The sequence below is a fragment of the Arachis ipaensis genome, chromosome B9, assembly GCF_059453495.1.
Source record: "Arachis ipaensis isolate K30076 ecotype BB chromosome B9, ASM5945349v1, whole genome shotgun sequence".
Classification (NCBI taxonomy): domain Eukaryota; kingdom Viridiplantae; phylum Streptophyta; class Magnoliopsida; order Fabales; family Fabaceae; genus Arachis; species Arachis ipaensis.
The window spans coordinates 57229346-57246325 of NC_142444.1; the positions used below are offsets into that span (position 1 = coordinate 57229346).

The 16980-nt window shown below is 33.9% G+C and overlaps 1 non-coding gene across 1 annotated transcript; it reads left to right on the forward strand.

The window, feature by feature from the left end:
- The first annotated feature begins 553 nt into the window (after window positions 1-553).
- LOC148544752 (small nucleolar RNA R71) lies at window positions 554-661 on the forward strand. Its single transcript, XR_015901187.1, has one exon. It is a non-coding gene; the product is annotated as a small nucleolar RNA R71 (small nucleolar RNA).
- The last annotated feature ends 16319 nt before the right edge of the window (window positions 662-16980 follow it).

Here is a 16980-nt window from a genome sequence, read left to right on the forward strand (position 1 = left end):
AATTCTCTGTCTGTTGCTGAGAAGATGATGGAAAAGGCATGCTATTGCTAAACTTATTTCTTCCACCATTATTATTGAAGCCTTGTTGGGGCTTCTGTTGGTCCTTCCATGAGAAATTTGGATGATTTCTCCATGAAGGATTATAGGTGCTTCCATAGATTTCTCCCATGTAATTCACCTCTGCCATTGTAGGGTTCTCAGGATCATAAGCTTCTTCTTCAGAAGATGCTTCTTTAGTACTGTTGGATGCAGCTTGCAATCCATTCAGACTCTGAGAAATCATATTGACTTGCTGAGTCAATATTTTGTTCTGAGTCAATATGGCATTCAGAGTCTCAATTTCAAGAACTCTTTTCTTTTGAGTTATCCCATTATTCACAGGAATCCTTTCAGAAGTGTACATGAATTAGTTATTTGCAACCATTTCAATGAGTTCCTGAGCTTCTTCAGGTGTCTTCTTCAGATGAAGAGATCCACCAGCAGAGTTGTCCAATGACATCTTAGACAGTTCAGACAAGGCATCATAGAATATGCATATGATGCTCCAATCTGAAAGCATACCAGAAGGACACCTTCTGATCAATTGCTTGTATCTTTCCCAAGCTTCATAGAGGGATTCGCCTTCCTTCTGTCTAAAGGTTTGGACTTCTACTCTAAGCTTACTCAATTTTTGAGGTGGAAAGAACTTTGCCAAGAAGGCATTGACCAGCTTTTCCCAAGAGTTCAGGCTGTCCTTAGGTTGTGAGTCCAACCATGTCCTAGCTCTGTCTCTTACAGCAAAAGGGAAAAGCATAAGTTTGTAGACCTCAGGGTCAACCCCATGAGTCTTAACAGTGTCACAGATTTGCAAGAACTCAGCTAAAAACTAATGAGGATCTTCCAATGGAAGTCCATGATACTTGCAATTCTGCTGCATTAGAGAAACTAATTGAGGTTTAAGCTCAAAGTTGTTTGTTCCAATTACAGGAATTGAGATGCTCCTTCCATAGAAGTCAGAAGAGGGTGCAATAAAGTCACCAAGCATCTTCCTTGCATCTCCACCATTGTTGTTGGGTTTGGCCATGTTTGTTTTGTCTGCTTCCTTTTCAAAAATTTCTGTTAGGTTCTCTCTAGAGAGTTGTGCTCTAGCTTCTCTTAGCTTTCTCTTCAAGGTCCTTTCAGGTTCAGGATCAGCTTCAACAAGAATGCCTTTATCTTTGTTCCTACTCATATGATAGAGAAGAAGACAAAGAAAGTATGGAATCCTCTATGTCACAGTATAGAGATTTCTTAAGGTGTCAGAGGAAAAGAAGAATAGAAGGATGAGGTAGAGAGGAAAATTTGAACTTATAGAGAGGGAGTGAGTCTGAATTGCTAATAGAGGAAAAGTGTTAGTCTTAAAATAGAAAAAGGTGAGGAGGGAGAAGAATTTTCGAAAACAAATTTTTAAATAAAAACTAAAATTTTAAAATAACTAAAAAGAATTTTGAAAAAGTGGATGATGGTTTTCGAAAATTAAAAGTGAGAAAATGGTTAAGTGATTTTGAAAAAGATTTTGAAATTGGCAATCAAAAAGATATGATTGAAAATTATTTTGAAAAAGATGTGATTGAGAAGATATGATTGAGAAGATATGATTAAAAAACAATTTAAAAGATTTGATTTTTAAAATTAATGACTTGGCTAACAAGAAATTTAAAAGATATGATTCTAAAATTCAAATATTGAACCTTTCTTAACAAAGAAGTAACAAACTTGAAATTTGTGAATCAAACTATTAATTGGTAGCAAGGATTTTTGAAAATAGTGAGAGAAAAATGGAAAGGATTTGAGTTTGAAAAAGATATGATAAAACAAATATGATTTGGAAAAGATTTGATTTTGGAAAATTTTAAAGATTTGAAAAATATTTGAATTGAAAACAAAATCTCCCCTCCTGTGCCATCCTGGCATTAAACGCCCAGAATGGTATCCATTCTGGCGTTTAACGCCCAAAATACTACCCTTTTGGGTGTTTAATGCCCAGCCAGGTACCCTGGCTGGCATTTAAACGCCAGTTTTCCTTCCTCAATGGGCATTTCGAACGTCCAGCTTTTCTCTGTAATTTCTCTGCTATATGTTCTGAATCTTCAATTCTCTGTATTATTGACTTGAAAAGACATAATTTTGAAAATTTTTTTTTGAATTTTTAATGATGAAAAACAACAAAATGAAACTAATCATGGAAAACTAAGATCAGATAAACAATGCATGCAAGACACCAAACTTAGAAATTTTTCATATTAGAGACACTAACAACTTGAGAATACACATAAGAAACAACAAAAGACACAAAACAAGAGAATTTAAAGATCAGACCCAAGTAAATCATCAAGAACAACTTGAAGATTAATGAAGAACATAATGCATATATTCAAAAAATGCAAGAGAATTAAAAATATGCAAGACTCCAAACTTAAAAATAAACACTAGACTCAAACACAAAATTTTTGGTTTTTTTGGTTTTATAAAAAAAATTTTGTATTTTTTTCAAAAATTAATTGAAAAAAGAGAAAATAAGGAATTCAAAATTTTTAATGAGAATTCCAGGAATCATGCAATGTTAGTCTAAAACTCCGGTCCAGGAATTAGACATAGCTTACTAGCCAGCCAAGCTTTCAGTGAAAGCTCCGGTCTAAAACACTAGATATGGCTAATGGCTAGCCAAGCTTTAGCAGTTCATTACATTCAACAGCAAGATTGATAGAAATCAACAAGATCTTGTGATGATAAGTTGAAACCTCGGTCCAAAAGTTTAGACATGGTTTCACAACCAGCCAGACTTCAACAAATCATCATGAAACTCTAGAATTCGTTCTTGAAAATTTTGAAGTCATAGAATAATTAATTTTTTTTTGAAAATTTTTTTTCGAAAATAAAAAAGATTTAAAAATAAAATAAAATTACCTAATATGAGCAACAAGATGAACCGTCAATTGTCCAAACTCGAACAATCCCCGGCAACGGCGCCAAAAACTTGGTACGCACAATCATAATCTCAACTCTTTTTCACAACTCCGCACAACTAACCAGCAAGTGCACTGGATCGTCCAAGTAATAAACCTTACGTGAGTAAGGGTCGATCCCACGGAGATTGTCGGCTTGAAGCAAGCTATGGTCATCTTGTAAATCTCAGTCAGGCAGATTCAAATGGTTATGAGGTTTTGATAATTAAAATATAAATAAAATATAAAATAAGATAGAAATACTTATGTAATTCATTGGTGGGATTTCAGATAAGCGTATGGAGATGCTTGTTGCTTCTGAATCTCTGCTTTCCTACTGTCTTCATTCAATCATTCATACTCCTTTCCATGGCAAGTTGTATGTTAGGGGATCACCGTTGTCAATGGCTACCGTCCGTCCTCTCAGTGAAAATGGTCCAAATTTGCTGTCACCGCACGGCTAATCATCGGTCGATTCTCACTCATGTTGGAATAGTATCCATTGATCCTTTTGCGTCTGTCACTAAGCCCAACACTCGCAAGTTTGAAGCTCGTCACACTCATCCCATCCCAGATCCTACTCGGAATACCACAGACAAGTTTTAGACTTTTCGGATCCCAAGAATGCTGCCAAGTGATTCTAGCTTATACCACGAAGACTCTGATCTCAAGGAATTGAAGGCTCTGTTGTCAGGAGAGACAATCAAACGCATGGACCAGGAATCCAAGAGATATGCATTCAAGCTTGTTTTCATGTAGAACGGAAGTGTTTGTCAGGCACGCGTTCATAAGTGAGAATGGTGATGAGTGTCACTTGATCATCACATTCATCATGTTCTTGTGTGCAAATAAATATCTTAGAATAAGAATAAGTTTGAATTGAATAGAAAAACAATAGTACTTTACATTAATTCATGAGGAACAGTAGAGCTCCACACCTTAATCTATGGGGTGCAGAAACTCCATCGTTGAAAATACATAAGTGATAATGGTCCAGTAATGGCTGAATGGCCAGCCCCCAAACGTGTACAATATGATCTATGATAGCATAAAACTGATCAAGGATGTAAAATAAATCACTAAAAGTAGTTTTTATACTAAACTAGTAGCTAGGGTTATAGAAAATAAGTAACTAAGTGCAGAAAGTGCAGAAATCCACTTCCGGGGCCCATTTGGTGTGTACTTGGGCGGAGCATTGAAGCTTTCACGTGTAGAGACTCTTCTTGGAGTTAAACGCCAGCTTTGGTGCCAGTTTGGGCGTTTAACTCCAGCTTTTATGCCAGTTCTGGCGTTTAACGCCAGAATAGGGTAGAAAGTGGGCGTTCAAACTCCAGTTTGTGTTATCAAAACTCGGGCAAAGTATGGACTATTATATATTGCTGGAAATCCCAGGCTGTCTACTTTCCAACGCAATTAAGAGCTCGCCAATTGGGTTTCTGTAGCTCTAGAAAATCCATTTCGAGTGCAGGGAGGTCAGAATCCAACAACATCTGCAGTCCTTTTTCAGCCTCTGAATCAAAATTTTGCTCAGGTCCCTCAATTTTAGCCAGAAAATACCTGAAATCACAAAAAAACACACAAACTCATAGTAAAGTCCAGAAATGTGAATTTTTCATAAATACTAATAAAAACATACTAAAAAGTAGCTAGATCCTACTAAAAACTACCTATAAATAATGCCAAAAAGCGTGTAAATTATCCGCTCATCAATAGGTTGATATATATATATATATATATATATATATATATATATATATATATATATATATATATATATATATATATATTTGGTGAGAGCTTAGGCTAATCAAAGATGCAAATTTCAAGCTCACTTAGCCATATATACGTCCACACTTTGACCCTAGCCCCATTACAATCTTGTGAAAAGTCCTCATGATATTTGTATGCATACATTAAATGATTGTTGATTGTTAGATGATGAACAAATCTTAGAAATCATTATTAGAAGAGAATTGAGTGAATTATACACTTGAGCGATTAGAGCGGACACATATCCAGTGAGGGTTCGATTGCTCAATTACATGCTTTCACCTTTGCTTAATTCTTATCTTGCAAGTTTGTAAATTCTTTTCAATAACTCTAATCAATTATGACTTTGACTTATTTAAGATTGTTTTAGCCCTTATATTTATATATGTATTCTTGGAATTTGATTTATTTTAACTAAGTTGTTGCATTCATCTAGATAGATAGCATATAGGTTGTTTCCTTGCATTGAATAAATGTAATACCTCTTGTTTCTTTCTTGAGTATAGCATGAGGACATGCTATTGTTTAAGTGTGGGGATGTGATGAATCCACAGTGCTAAGGCATAGGCATATGATCCATGGTTCTTGCAGAACACTGAATCAATATTCACCATGCATGAAAAATGGTCAATGTAAATGCAACTACCCAGAAGAGTTCATAGCAGATACACGACGAGGTGATGACTCATATCCTCATTATAGGAGGCTATTTGATACTCAAATCCCTATAAACCAAAATGTCACAATTGACAACAGATGGATAGTTCCATACAATCTTTGGCTACTACTAAAGTATGATTGTCATATCAATGTAGAGATATATAATAGTATCAATAGTATAAAGTATCTATACAAGTGTTGTTATAAGGGACCAGACCGTGTTGTAATGGAGGTTCACAGAAGTTCACATTATGATGAGGTGAAACAGTTTATTGATGCAAGATGGATTGCCGATCTAGAGGTATGCTGGATAATATTCAAATTCAACCTTTACCAAATGTACCCATAAATTAAAAGGTTGCAAATTCATTTGCCAAATCAACATCAAGTGAGGTTTTATGAGCACCAAACTATTTCTAAAATAGTTAATGATGACTATTCTTCAAGAACAATGCTCACTGAATTCTTTGTACTTAATTGAGCAGATGACTAATAATCAAAGCATCTTTTGTATAGGAAAATTCCAGAATATTACACTTGGCACAGTAAGAAAAAAGAATGGCGTTGGCGCAGGTCACAAAAGATAGCTATCGGTCGGATCTATACTATTTCACTAACAGAAGGAGAAAAAATCTATTTGCATATTCTGTTATCAAATGTAAGTGGATAAACTGGTTGGGATGACTTGCTAACGGTGAATGGTGTCCAATATTCGTCCTTTAAGCAATCTGCTCAGCATCGAAGACTGTTAAAGAATGACAGTAGCATAAGAGCATGTTTGGTTGAGAAATCTATTTTAAGAATGCCATGTGCTTTAACAAGGTTGTTCGCAACCATCTTAATATTTTGTGAGCCAACAGTTGTAAGAAGGTTGTGGGACAAGTTTTTTCCATATATGGTGGATGATTGTCCATCAACAAGCACCATAATATGCCATGGTTGACAAATAGCCTGCTCAAGGATTTAAATGACATCCTCCTTCAATATGAAAAATATATTGCACAATACGATTTACCAGCTCTAACTTCAGACAATAACGATAACAACTTGATGCCTAGAATTATTGAAAAAGAGTTATCCATCAAAGTACCTCAAGAAGACCTGTGTTCTATAGAAAGATTGAATCATGACCAGTCTGTAGATTTCAAGTTCATTATGAATACATTTGATAGGAGAGAAAGTGGAGTGTTCTTCGTTGATGGGCCACGGGGAACAAGAAAAATATTTTTTTACAGAGCTATAATTGCAGACTTAAGAAGTAAAGAAGGACATATTGTCTTGGTAACTACATCATCAGGAATAGCTGCAACTTTACTACCTGGGGGTCGAACAGCTCATTCTAGATTTAAGATCCTAATTAATGCAGAGTTATTCTCCATATGCAACATAAGTAAACAATGTGATCTCGCAAAATTGATTAGGCAAACAGCAGCGATAATTTGGGATGAATCACCAATGGCTAATAAAGAGACAATGGAATCATTAGACCATACATTGCGAGACATATTAGAAAATAATAATCTATCTGGAGGAAAAGTGATGGTAATGGGAGGGGATTTTCGCCAAGTACTACCTGTTGTGCTGAAAGGAAATAAGTCGCAATTGATTTCAGCTTCTATTGTTAAATCACATTTGTGGGCATTCACAAAAATTCTCCACTTACGACAAAATATGCGATCTCTTAATGATCATGATTTTGTAGAGTATCTTATGTGCACAAGGGATGTGATTGAGCTTACCATATGTGAGGACTTGGTACAAATAGAAGCACACATGGCAATACTATGCTAAGGTGATGCATCATTACACAAATTAATAGAAGAAACGTTTTCAAATTTACAACTTCATGGGTGGGATGCATCTTAAATGGTGGAGAGAGCGATACTGACACCCAAAATTAATGATGTACAACAACTCAATGATATAATCATCAACAAATTTTTAGGAGACGAATGAATTTTAACATCCTTTGATAAAGTAGAAGAAGATACCAATAATCTGTATCAACAAGAATATGTTAACTCAATCTTCACAGGTGGATTGCCACCTCATACATTGAAAGTAAAAATAAAAAAAAAAGTGCTCCTTTAATTTACTGAGAAACATAGATCCTAAGGCAGGCTTATGCAATGGCACAAGGAAACTGTGTCGAGGAACTTTTCAAACATGTTAGACGTGAAAATCTTAATTGGTCATTACTCTGGACAAAGAGCTTTTCTGCCTCGGATAAAACACAAACAACTAAGAACTCAGGATTATCCTTTGTGCTTATTAGGAAGCAATTTCCTGTAAGGTTGAGTTTTGCCATAATGATAAATAAATTACAAGGACAAACTATTCTTAAAGTAGCGATCTATCTTCCTAAATATGTCTTCAGCCATGGTCAATTATACGTTAATTTATTTAGAAGTGTTTCTCTATCAACCACAATTCTTAGTCAAAGAACAAAAAAATAGATGGAAAAAGTGGACAATACATAACGAATGTGGTGTTCAAAGAAATTTTGTTACCTAGACCTCAGATAATTTATGTGCTTAGTAAATATGTGAGCCTTGTTCTTGATATATGTAACACCCTACCACACTGAGCTTTGCGCTTAAGTCATAAAACAGGGGTGGTGTGGTATTATGACCTCTAAAATAAAATATGTACATATAATAGCAGAAAGATTATAATATACTAGGAGCCTTGAAGAATAGAGGAAATAAAAATCGCGAAATAAAAATGCAATGCTCAAGAAACGAGTTAACTTGTGTGCTAAGAAATCTATAACCATCAAGCATAAGATTAAGTAGGAATAGAGTGCCAAAAATACAAAATAACAAGCTCCAAACTCAGCCTACGAAGTCAAGGTTGGCCAGAGAATATTTACACACACATGTATATATATATATATATATATATATATATATATACATATCCCAAAATCCCAAATGTACATAAACAAAATCATGTCTCTCCATAAACTCTAAGAGGATCAAGAAGAATAAGTTATGCGGAGAGAAATCTAAGTACATATATATACAACACTGTACAATAAAATAACCCAGTAACTACTTCGCTTCAGGAGTCCAGACGCTTAACGAGTGCCTCTCGACCTGCATCTGAAAAACAACAACATAGTATGGGGTGAGAACCAGATGTTCTTAGTATGGTAAAGGTGCCACACACATAAGATATAAGGTCCTGGGAATGCCAGAGGCAATTCTAGAACGCCGACACTCAGATTATAGAGTTTAAAGTATTGAACAGAAGCCATAAAAGGTGGTTTTCTAAGAGTATCTAAGCCTAACTTAACTTAACCTTAAAATCTAAGTCCCATACTGCCATTCCTCCATACCTCCATCTCCGTCAGCATTTCACAGACAAATAAACAGATAAAGGCAAGCACAAGAAGGTTACAAATACTGCAGGTAACAAATATACATTTAACATGGAAAGTACACTTAGGTACACCCAGTTAATACACAAACAAGTAATTCAAATAGTATCCATATGATGCATGCCTGTCCTACGGCCGATGAGGCTCATCTGTCGGTTATCCATCCAACCCGACAAGTCTGAAAACCTTAGACTGTCCCTCGACGTACATCCCCAAGAGTCTATGCATAGCTTTTTCTCAAATAATCAATATCACTCAATGGGGGTTAACATTCCCGGAAATTTATAAGTGTCCGGTCACCCTTACGTCGTAGAGTCAACAGAATATCGAGTTTTCAACCTGGTACACGTGGTGGCAAGCCATAGTATTTTATCCAGAGAATCTCGTATCTCAGATCATTTAATCATTCAAGCCAAGTATCATACATAATCATTCATTTGAATATCCTGCCAAGTATCATATATGATCATCCGTAATATTTCATAATCAATTCATCACTTTTCAGCTTTACTTCACCTTCAAGTTATCTCCATCTCCAAACTTCATCTGATTATCAGGTTTAATACTACTATTTATGACTAAAGGAATAAAAATAGAGGTTTAGAAGTTTGAAATAGGTTTTAAAACTTCAAAAATCATGTTTGCTGGAACAGGGGCCACGCGTACGCGTGACTCACGTGTACACGTGGGAGTGTAAAGATGCAGCTCGCGCGCGCGTCCCTTTGTTATGCGTACACATAGGTGAAAACTTCATGTCACGCGTGCGCGTGGGTCACGCGTACGCATGGACATGCTTGTAAGCTCCTTAGGCGTACGCATAGGACCAGTCGCGTACGCATCGCCAAAATTCCATGCCACGCGTGCACGTGAGGCGTGGATGTACGTTCTTGAAAAGAAACAGATTCAGTAGCAAAGCTGCAGAATGGTAAAAATACATATTTTAGATGTAATCTTCCAACACCCATAACTTTTTCTATTTAAAATATTTTTCACTCCTTCTTCAAATGGCATAAACTTCATGAACCCAATTTTTCATTTAAAATAAGTTGAAATCAATTTGGGGTTCCGGAAGACAAGTTATAGCCCGCCGAAGTTCAGTCCAAAACCAAAGTTTTGCAAACAATTCCAAACCTCATTTTCATTCAATAGTTCCATTCCATTCACCTCTAAACCTGCATTCTTCAATACAACATACCCCTTTCTCATTATTTTAACAATCAACACAATAAACCTATCTCAAATTAACAATAATACACTTACAGTATTCAAATCCATCAGCCAAAACCAACCAGGAACCATAGTTCACAAAACCTAGGCTTATAACATAATATGGCCTTCCTTATCATCACAACAACCACCACAACAAATATACCTCAAATCAATATTTTTCCAACTCATCAATTAATCAACCAACACCAAGCCAAACATATTTTCTCACAAGATACTATATATATATATATATATATCCACATGCATTCCAACCTATCCTACGGTCATCTAGCCTAAGTTTTCACAGAACATTATATTAAATGCAAGAAACCTAAACCATACCTTAGCCGATTTCCACGTAATGATCAAGGCAATTTAATTAAAACCAACACAGCCCCAAAACCTCAACAAAATAGCTTCCTCCAAGTTCCAATATCCACAATTTCAAGCTCCAACTATTTATTCACAACCTAATACACATTTATTACCCACTTTAATATCCAAAACATAAATTCAGTAAAATTAAAATGAAATTATGGTATCCTCACCTTACCTAAGTTTCACATAAGCAAGAGTAAATATTTTCCTCAAGCTAATTGGATCCTAAAACATCAAAGAGTAAAGAAATTAAATATCTCCACTTAATTTTCCAAAAATTGGGGAAGAAGAGGCTGAGGTGAAATAGCAGGTTACCAATGAAATTGTTTCGGTAGAAACGTAGAGCTCGACACGGTGAACGCATGGCCGCAAATGATGCGGTGATCGGAGCTCAAACGGAGGAGTTACGGCAATTTGAATTTACCGTGAAGGGGGTTGGGGGTTTCTTCTTTTCTTCTCCCCTTGCTGTTCCACGCAGCTTCTGTTGCATGTCTGAGAAAAAAATGAGCTTTAGCTCATTTAAAGCTTGGTCCAGTTGGGCCCACGAGCTCGGTTCAACCGGTTCGGCCCGTTCGGTCCAATCTTGGACCGATTTCTTCGAAATTAGTGTCAAAATTCTCGTTTCAATGAGCTCTATCCTAATTTGATATAATATTCATATTTCTAATCTTCTTTATTAAAAATTAATTTATTGACTAATTATCTACGAATTTAACGGGGTTTACATCCTACCTACCTAACAAAGAATTTTGTCCCCAAAATTCAAATGTAGTTACCTGAGAAGAGATGTGGGTAGTCTTTCTGTATATCTGATTCGAGTTCCCAAGTGTGTTTCTCAATACCAGCTCGACTCCAGGCTACTTTTATCAATGATATTTCCTTCCCGCATAATCGTTTAACGGTGGTGTCATCAATTCTTACCGGAATTATTGGAAGTGTTAAATCTTCTCTCACTTAAATCGGTTCCGGTTCCAAAACATGACTTACGTCAGGAGTATACTTCTAAGTTGTGATACATGAAACACGTCGTGCAAGTTCAAAAAATATGGCGGTAAGGCAATTCTATAAGCCTCCAACCCAATTCTTTTCAAGATCTAAAACGGTCAAATATAACGGGGGTTCAGTTTCTTAGTCTTAATAGCTCTTCCTACTTCTGTAGTTGGTATAACCTACTGAAAGACATGTTCTCCTTCTTCAAATTAAAAAAGGCTTTCGCCTTTGATCAGCATAGCTCTTCTGACGGCTTTGTGCTATAAGCATTCGAGTACGAATTTTCTTTATCTGCTCAGAAGTTTCAGCTATCATCTCAGGCCCTAACAAGCTCTTTTCTCCAGTTTCATACTAACATAGTAGAGATTGACATTTTCTGCCATACAAAGGCTCATACGGAGCCATTTCGATGCTCGCATGGTAGCTATTATTATAAGCAAATTCCACTAATGGCATATACCAATCCCAGCTCGCTGGCTGGTCCAAAATATAAGCCCTTAGCATATCCTCCAAGGTCTGGATAGTTCTCTCTGATTGACCATCTGTCTGAGGGTGATATGGAGTACTCAAACTCAATTGAGTCCCAAATGCACGCTGAAAGGCTCCCTAGAACCTTGATGTAAAACGAGGATCTCTATCAGATATAATGGTAGAAGGCACGCCATGCAATCTAACAATCTCTTTGATATACATTCGAGCCAATTCTCCTATTGTGCAACTTATTCGAATGGGCAGAAAGTGAGCTGATTTTATCAGTCGGTCCACAACTACCCAAATAGAAAATAACATCATAACCAGACCGGGTCCTAGGCAAATCTGTCACAAAATCCATAGCGATACTCTCCCATTTCCATTGTGGAATCTCTAAAGGCCGAAGGGTTCCTGATGGTCTCTGATGCTCAATCTTAATCTTCTAACATGTTAAACATTTAAATACATGCAATGCCACATCATTCTTCATTCCTGGCCACCAGAACATCGCTTTTAGATCTTGGTACATTTTGGTGCTTCCTGGGTGAATTGAAAACCTGCTCTTATGGGCTTCCTTCAAGATATTTTGTCACAGGTCTCCGACATCTGGCACAACAATCCGGTTCTTAAACCTCCATAAACCATCCTTACTTTTTGACACTCTCTACTAATTTCCCTGTTCAATTACCGGCAATACTTTACGTAATGCTTCATCATCTTGATGAGCCTTCAGGAGTTCTGATTTAAAATCACTTAAAATTTGCAACTGACTCAAACACAGAATCCCGTATTCTTTCCTAACTCCTAGTTTCAAACCTTGAAATACCTTTAATAACTCTTCTTCCCGTAGCATCATCCAAGCTGCATATAAATATTTTCGACTCAAGGCATCTGCCACAACGTTCGCTTTTCCTGGGTGGTAATTCAATTCAAAATTATAATCTTTTAGAAGTTCCATCCATCTCTTCTGACACATATTCAACTCTTTCTGCGTCTAAAAGTCTTTCTCTAAGGAATCAATGTCTTGCTGGTTATAGCTAGGATTCATATGCGGTGCTAGTATAGGCTCGAGTTGGTTTTCAGAAAGACATTAAGCTCGAAAGACGAATGGGCAATACAAATGGTGTTCGTGGGAGATCAGAAAGAAAATCTTGTATACGGTCAAACAAAGTTGTATCGAAACATTGGAATGCACAAGAAGAAAAATCTAGATGCATCCCAAGAAAAGAGTTCAAATTAAGGACCTTTGGTAGAAAGAGCAGAGCGTATAGAGTCAAAGAAATCTCAGCTGATTTTGAAAAATATGGTTTGAGAATAAAAGCAATTCCACTCACCAAAAGTTTTCAAAATTCAAAAATTACGTGATTATACCAAGATAAGTTCAGGCTTACTCCATAAGAGATAAGCTTTATGTGAGTAAGGACCTTATATCTTATGTGGGTGGCACCTTTACCATACTGAGAACCTTTGGTTCTCACCCCATACTATGTTGTTATTTTTCAGATGCAAGTCGAGAGGCATCTCGTTAGGCGTCTAGACTCCTGAAGCGAAGTGGTTACTGGGTTATTTTGTTATACAGTATTGTATATATATGTACTTAGCTTTCTCTCCGCGTGTGTGTGTGTGCGCGTGTGTGCGTGCGTGCGTGCGTGCGTGCGTGCATGCGTGTGTGCGTGTGTGCGTGTGTGCGTGTGTGTGTGAATATTCTCCGGCCAACTTTGACTTCGCGGGCTGAGTTAGGAGCTTGTTATTTTGTATTTTTTGCACTTTATTCCTACTTTTATAATCTTATGCTTGATGGTTATAGATTTCTTAGCACGCAAGTTAACTCGTTTCTTGAGCATTGCGCTTTTATTTCACGATTTTTATTTCCTCTATTCTTCAAGGCTCCTAGTATATTATAATATTTCTGCTATTATATGTACACATTTTATTTTAGAGGTCGTAATACTACACCACCTCTGTTTTACGACTTAAGCGTAAAGCTCAGTGTGGTAGGGTGTTACAATATAAATCGTGTATTATAATTTTAACATTGTAATAAATGATTTTGTTTGCTAATTTTAACAACTAATGACTAATATTTTTGAACAGATAAATTGATATCATAAAAATTCATCAAGATATGTTAAGAGATAAGAGAAAGAAATTCGAACACCTGCTTTACCCAACAAGTACGCACCAACTAAAATTTACATGAATAAATTATAAAAATAATATCATACATCATTGAAATATATCAATATTAGTTTTTTAAGAAATTAACTTATGCAATGTTTATATTTATTTTGGAAAAAGTTTAAATTTTTATTTCTAGATATCAATTTCATAATTTTAGAAATAAAATTTGAGATGTATCATTATTTAATTCAAAAGTAACATACGAAACATTATTTAAATATATTGTGCTACATATATGCAATAAATTTCAGGAAAAAGAATTTCAATAGTTATGGAGAAAATAAAAAGGATGAACAATTAATTTTATCAATGAGATCAACTGATAATAAAGTAAGTATTACTATATTAATGACGGTGACAATTGCATTGATGATACGTATTTCTGTTTTAATATTATTAATCAAAGGTTATTTTTAAATTAGGTTCATCCACTCATAATTTATTCTATTAGTTGGGGAGGTACACTTAAAGTAGACAAAATTCAGCTATGGAAGATGATAAAAAGAGAAATATTGGATCAAAAGAATAAAAGGTAATGAAATAAACTTTTATATTATATAGTAATACTATCTATTTAGACGTATATACTACTTATGTTAAAAATTTAAATTTTTTTAGCCATAAACTCAAAAGAGCACAACTAGCTCATTTTGGTGACAAACAATATTATTGCAGGTAACTATTATTAAATATAAATTCCTAAAAAATTAGATGTAATGTCATTTAATTTATATTTTGTCATAGACAAATAAAAATTAATGTCATTTTTTTTGTCTTTTCAAAAAATTTATTGCAAAATAAGATATTTCAATTCTACGAGTTTTAATTGAATTAATTGAATTCGTCCCTATAATAAGAAATCAATTTAATTGAATAATCTTGAAGCGTTTATATAGTTATTTTTATGGTTAATAAATCTGACAGTTTTTCAAAACTAAAAAAATTACTGATAAAGAGATTTATAATGAATTACCAATTTTTTTTTCAGATACACAATTTTTATATTCTTCTATTTTTTTTATTAATTATTCTTATAGTTTGATATTTGAAACCTAAAAAAAAAAAGCATTCTCATTTCTTTTGTTTTTTCACTATTTATAGAAAAAATGAAGGTCTTTTCAAATTCATATCCATATTTTGATTTATCACTTAAAAAAGACGAAGACAAATATAAATATCTATGACATTTAAACAAAAATTATCTTTTGTAAATAACTAACATGTATTTTGGTTTATATATACTCTTTTTCAATGAGGATAATTTGAACTATATTTTTTCTGATAATATATATACCTCTTTATTGTGTGTTTTTATAATTTAACATTTTAAAGATTTTTTTATAATAAATTTAATTTCAACAAAATATGATATAAATAAGATCATATTAATATTAAAATAATAAAAAAAATACTTATCTAATAAATTTAAAGAGTGAATAATATAACTAAAAAAAATAAAATTAATTCAATAAAAAAATAGCTGAACAGCTATGATGATGATGATCTAACGAGTTATAGATCAAATGGGATAATTTATAATTTTGGAATAATAATAATGATGATGATGATGGTGATGACGATGATGATGATGAGACATTTTACTTTTAGAAAAGTAGAGTGTTTTTAGGGTTTAAGGTTTAGAGAATTTATTTGGTAGTGCAATATTAAAATAGGTTGAATATATTAAAAACAGTTTATAAATAAATTATTTTATATTTAAAAAATTATCATAAAGATATTTGTTTTAAAATTGTATATAAATAAAAATATGATAAAATAATTTTTATGAATGAGAGAAGTCAAATTTTTTTTTACTTCTCCAAAAATTCTTAAATAATTGTTTTAAAAATTTAAAATTACAAACATATTTAAAAAACTATACTAAACATTATTAATGTAATTTATCATAACTCAAAAATTTTAAAAAATAACTCTTAAAAAATTTTTAAATGGATTCTTAGGGCATCTAAGGTGGTTAGGACTACACCTGTTTCAACTTTGCTGGTACACCAAGTAGACACCTGTTCAGTTGTTTGTGAAATTTTTTCCAACTTTATTGTAGATATTTTTTTTTTTTTTTTTTAGTTGAAATGGAGAATCAAGAATATCTAATATTATGCTACGAATAAATATACTGGGAGTTTGAACTAAGACAATATTCGTGCTTTTAACAACATTTTATTGTTATTTAAAGTTAGTTTTAGTCTATGCCTCTTGATAACTATTGATTTATATTAAGAAAGATTATCAAACAATATCGACAAATAAACTTATCATTAGTAAAAGACTGAATGAAATAATTAACAAATTGACACCAAATAAAATATTGCACCCATAACTATTAGTTATTATCACTGCTATTTGGGACGTCAAATAATTATTTTCACCAGGAAACAATGCTTGCTCTTTAAGCCCTGTCAATTTTAATTCATTATTTTTATGTGAAATTATTGGACATGTTAAAGGCTAATTTTTTTTAATATGGAAAAAATATTGGTGTTTTTGTTGAAAATGGGAGTATTTGGTGTAATTACAGATGGGTGGATTTTTTGGGTGGAAAGCCAACACGTGGGGGGCGTGGTGGATACGTGACAGCATTCTGGCCAACACGTGGGGGCGTGTTGGACACGTGGCAACTTCTTAGCCAACACGTGGGGGGCGTGTTGCAACACGTGGGGGGCGTGTTGAATGATTTCCATACTACTGTAATACACTTCAAATATCAATATTCAACCAAAACACCATCTCTCTTTCCATATTAAAAATAATTTCTGGTTATATCACGAAGGATCAATTTGAATAGGTTTTTAAGTAATTTTTTTATTTTTTTAATTTTAATATCTTTAATTTTATTTTATTATTTATTTATTTAATTTATTTATTATTTATTTATTTTTAAATTATCAAGCTTTTTAATGAATTTTAGGCTAGCTCAATTTTATTAACATACCAAGTGATCTAATAATACTCAGTAAA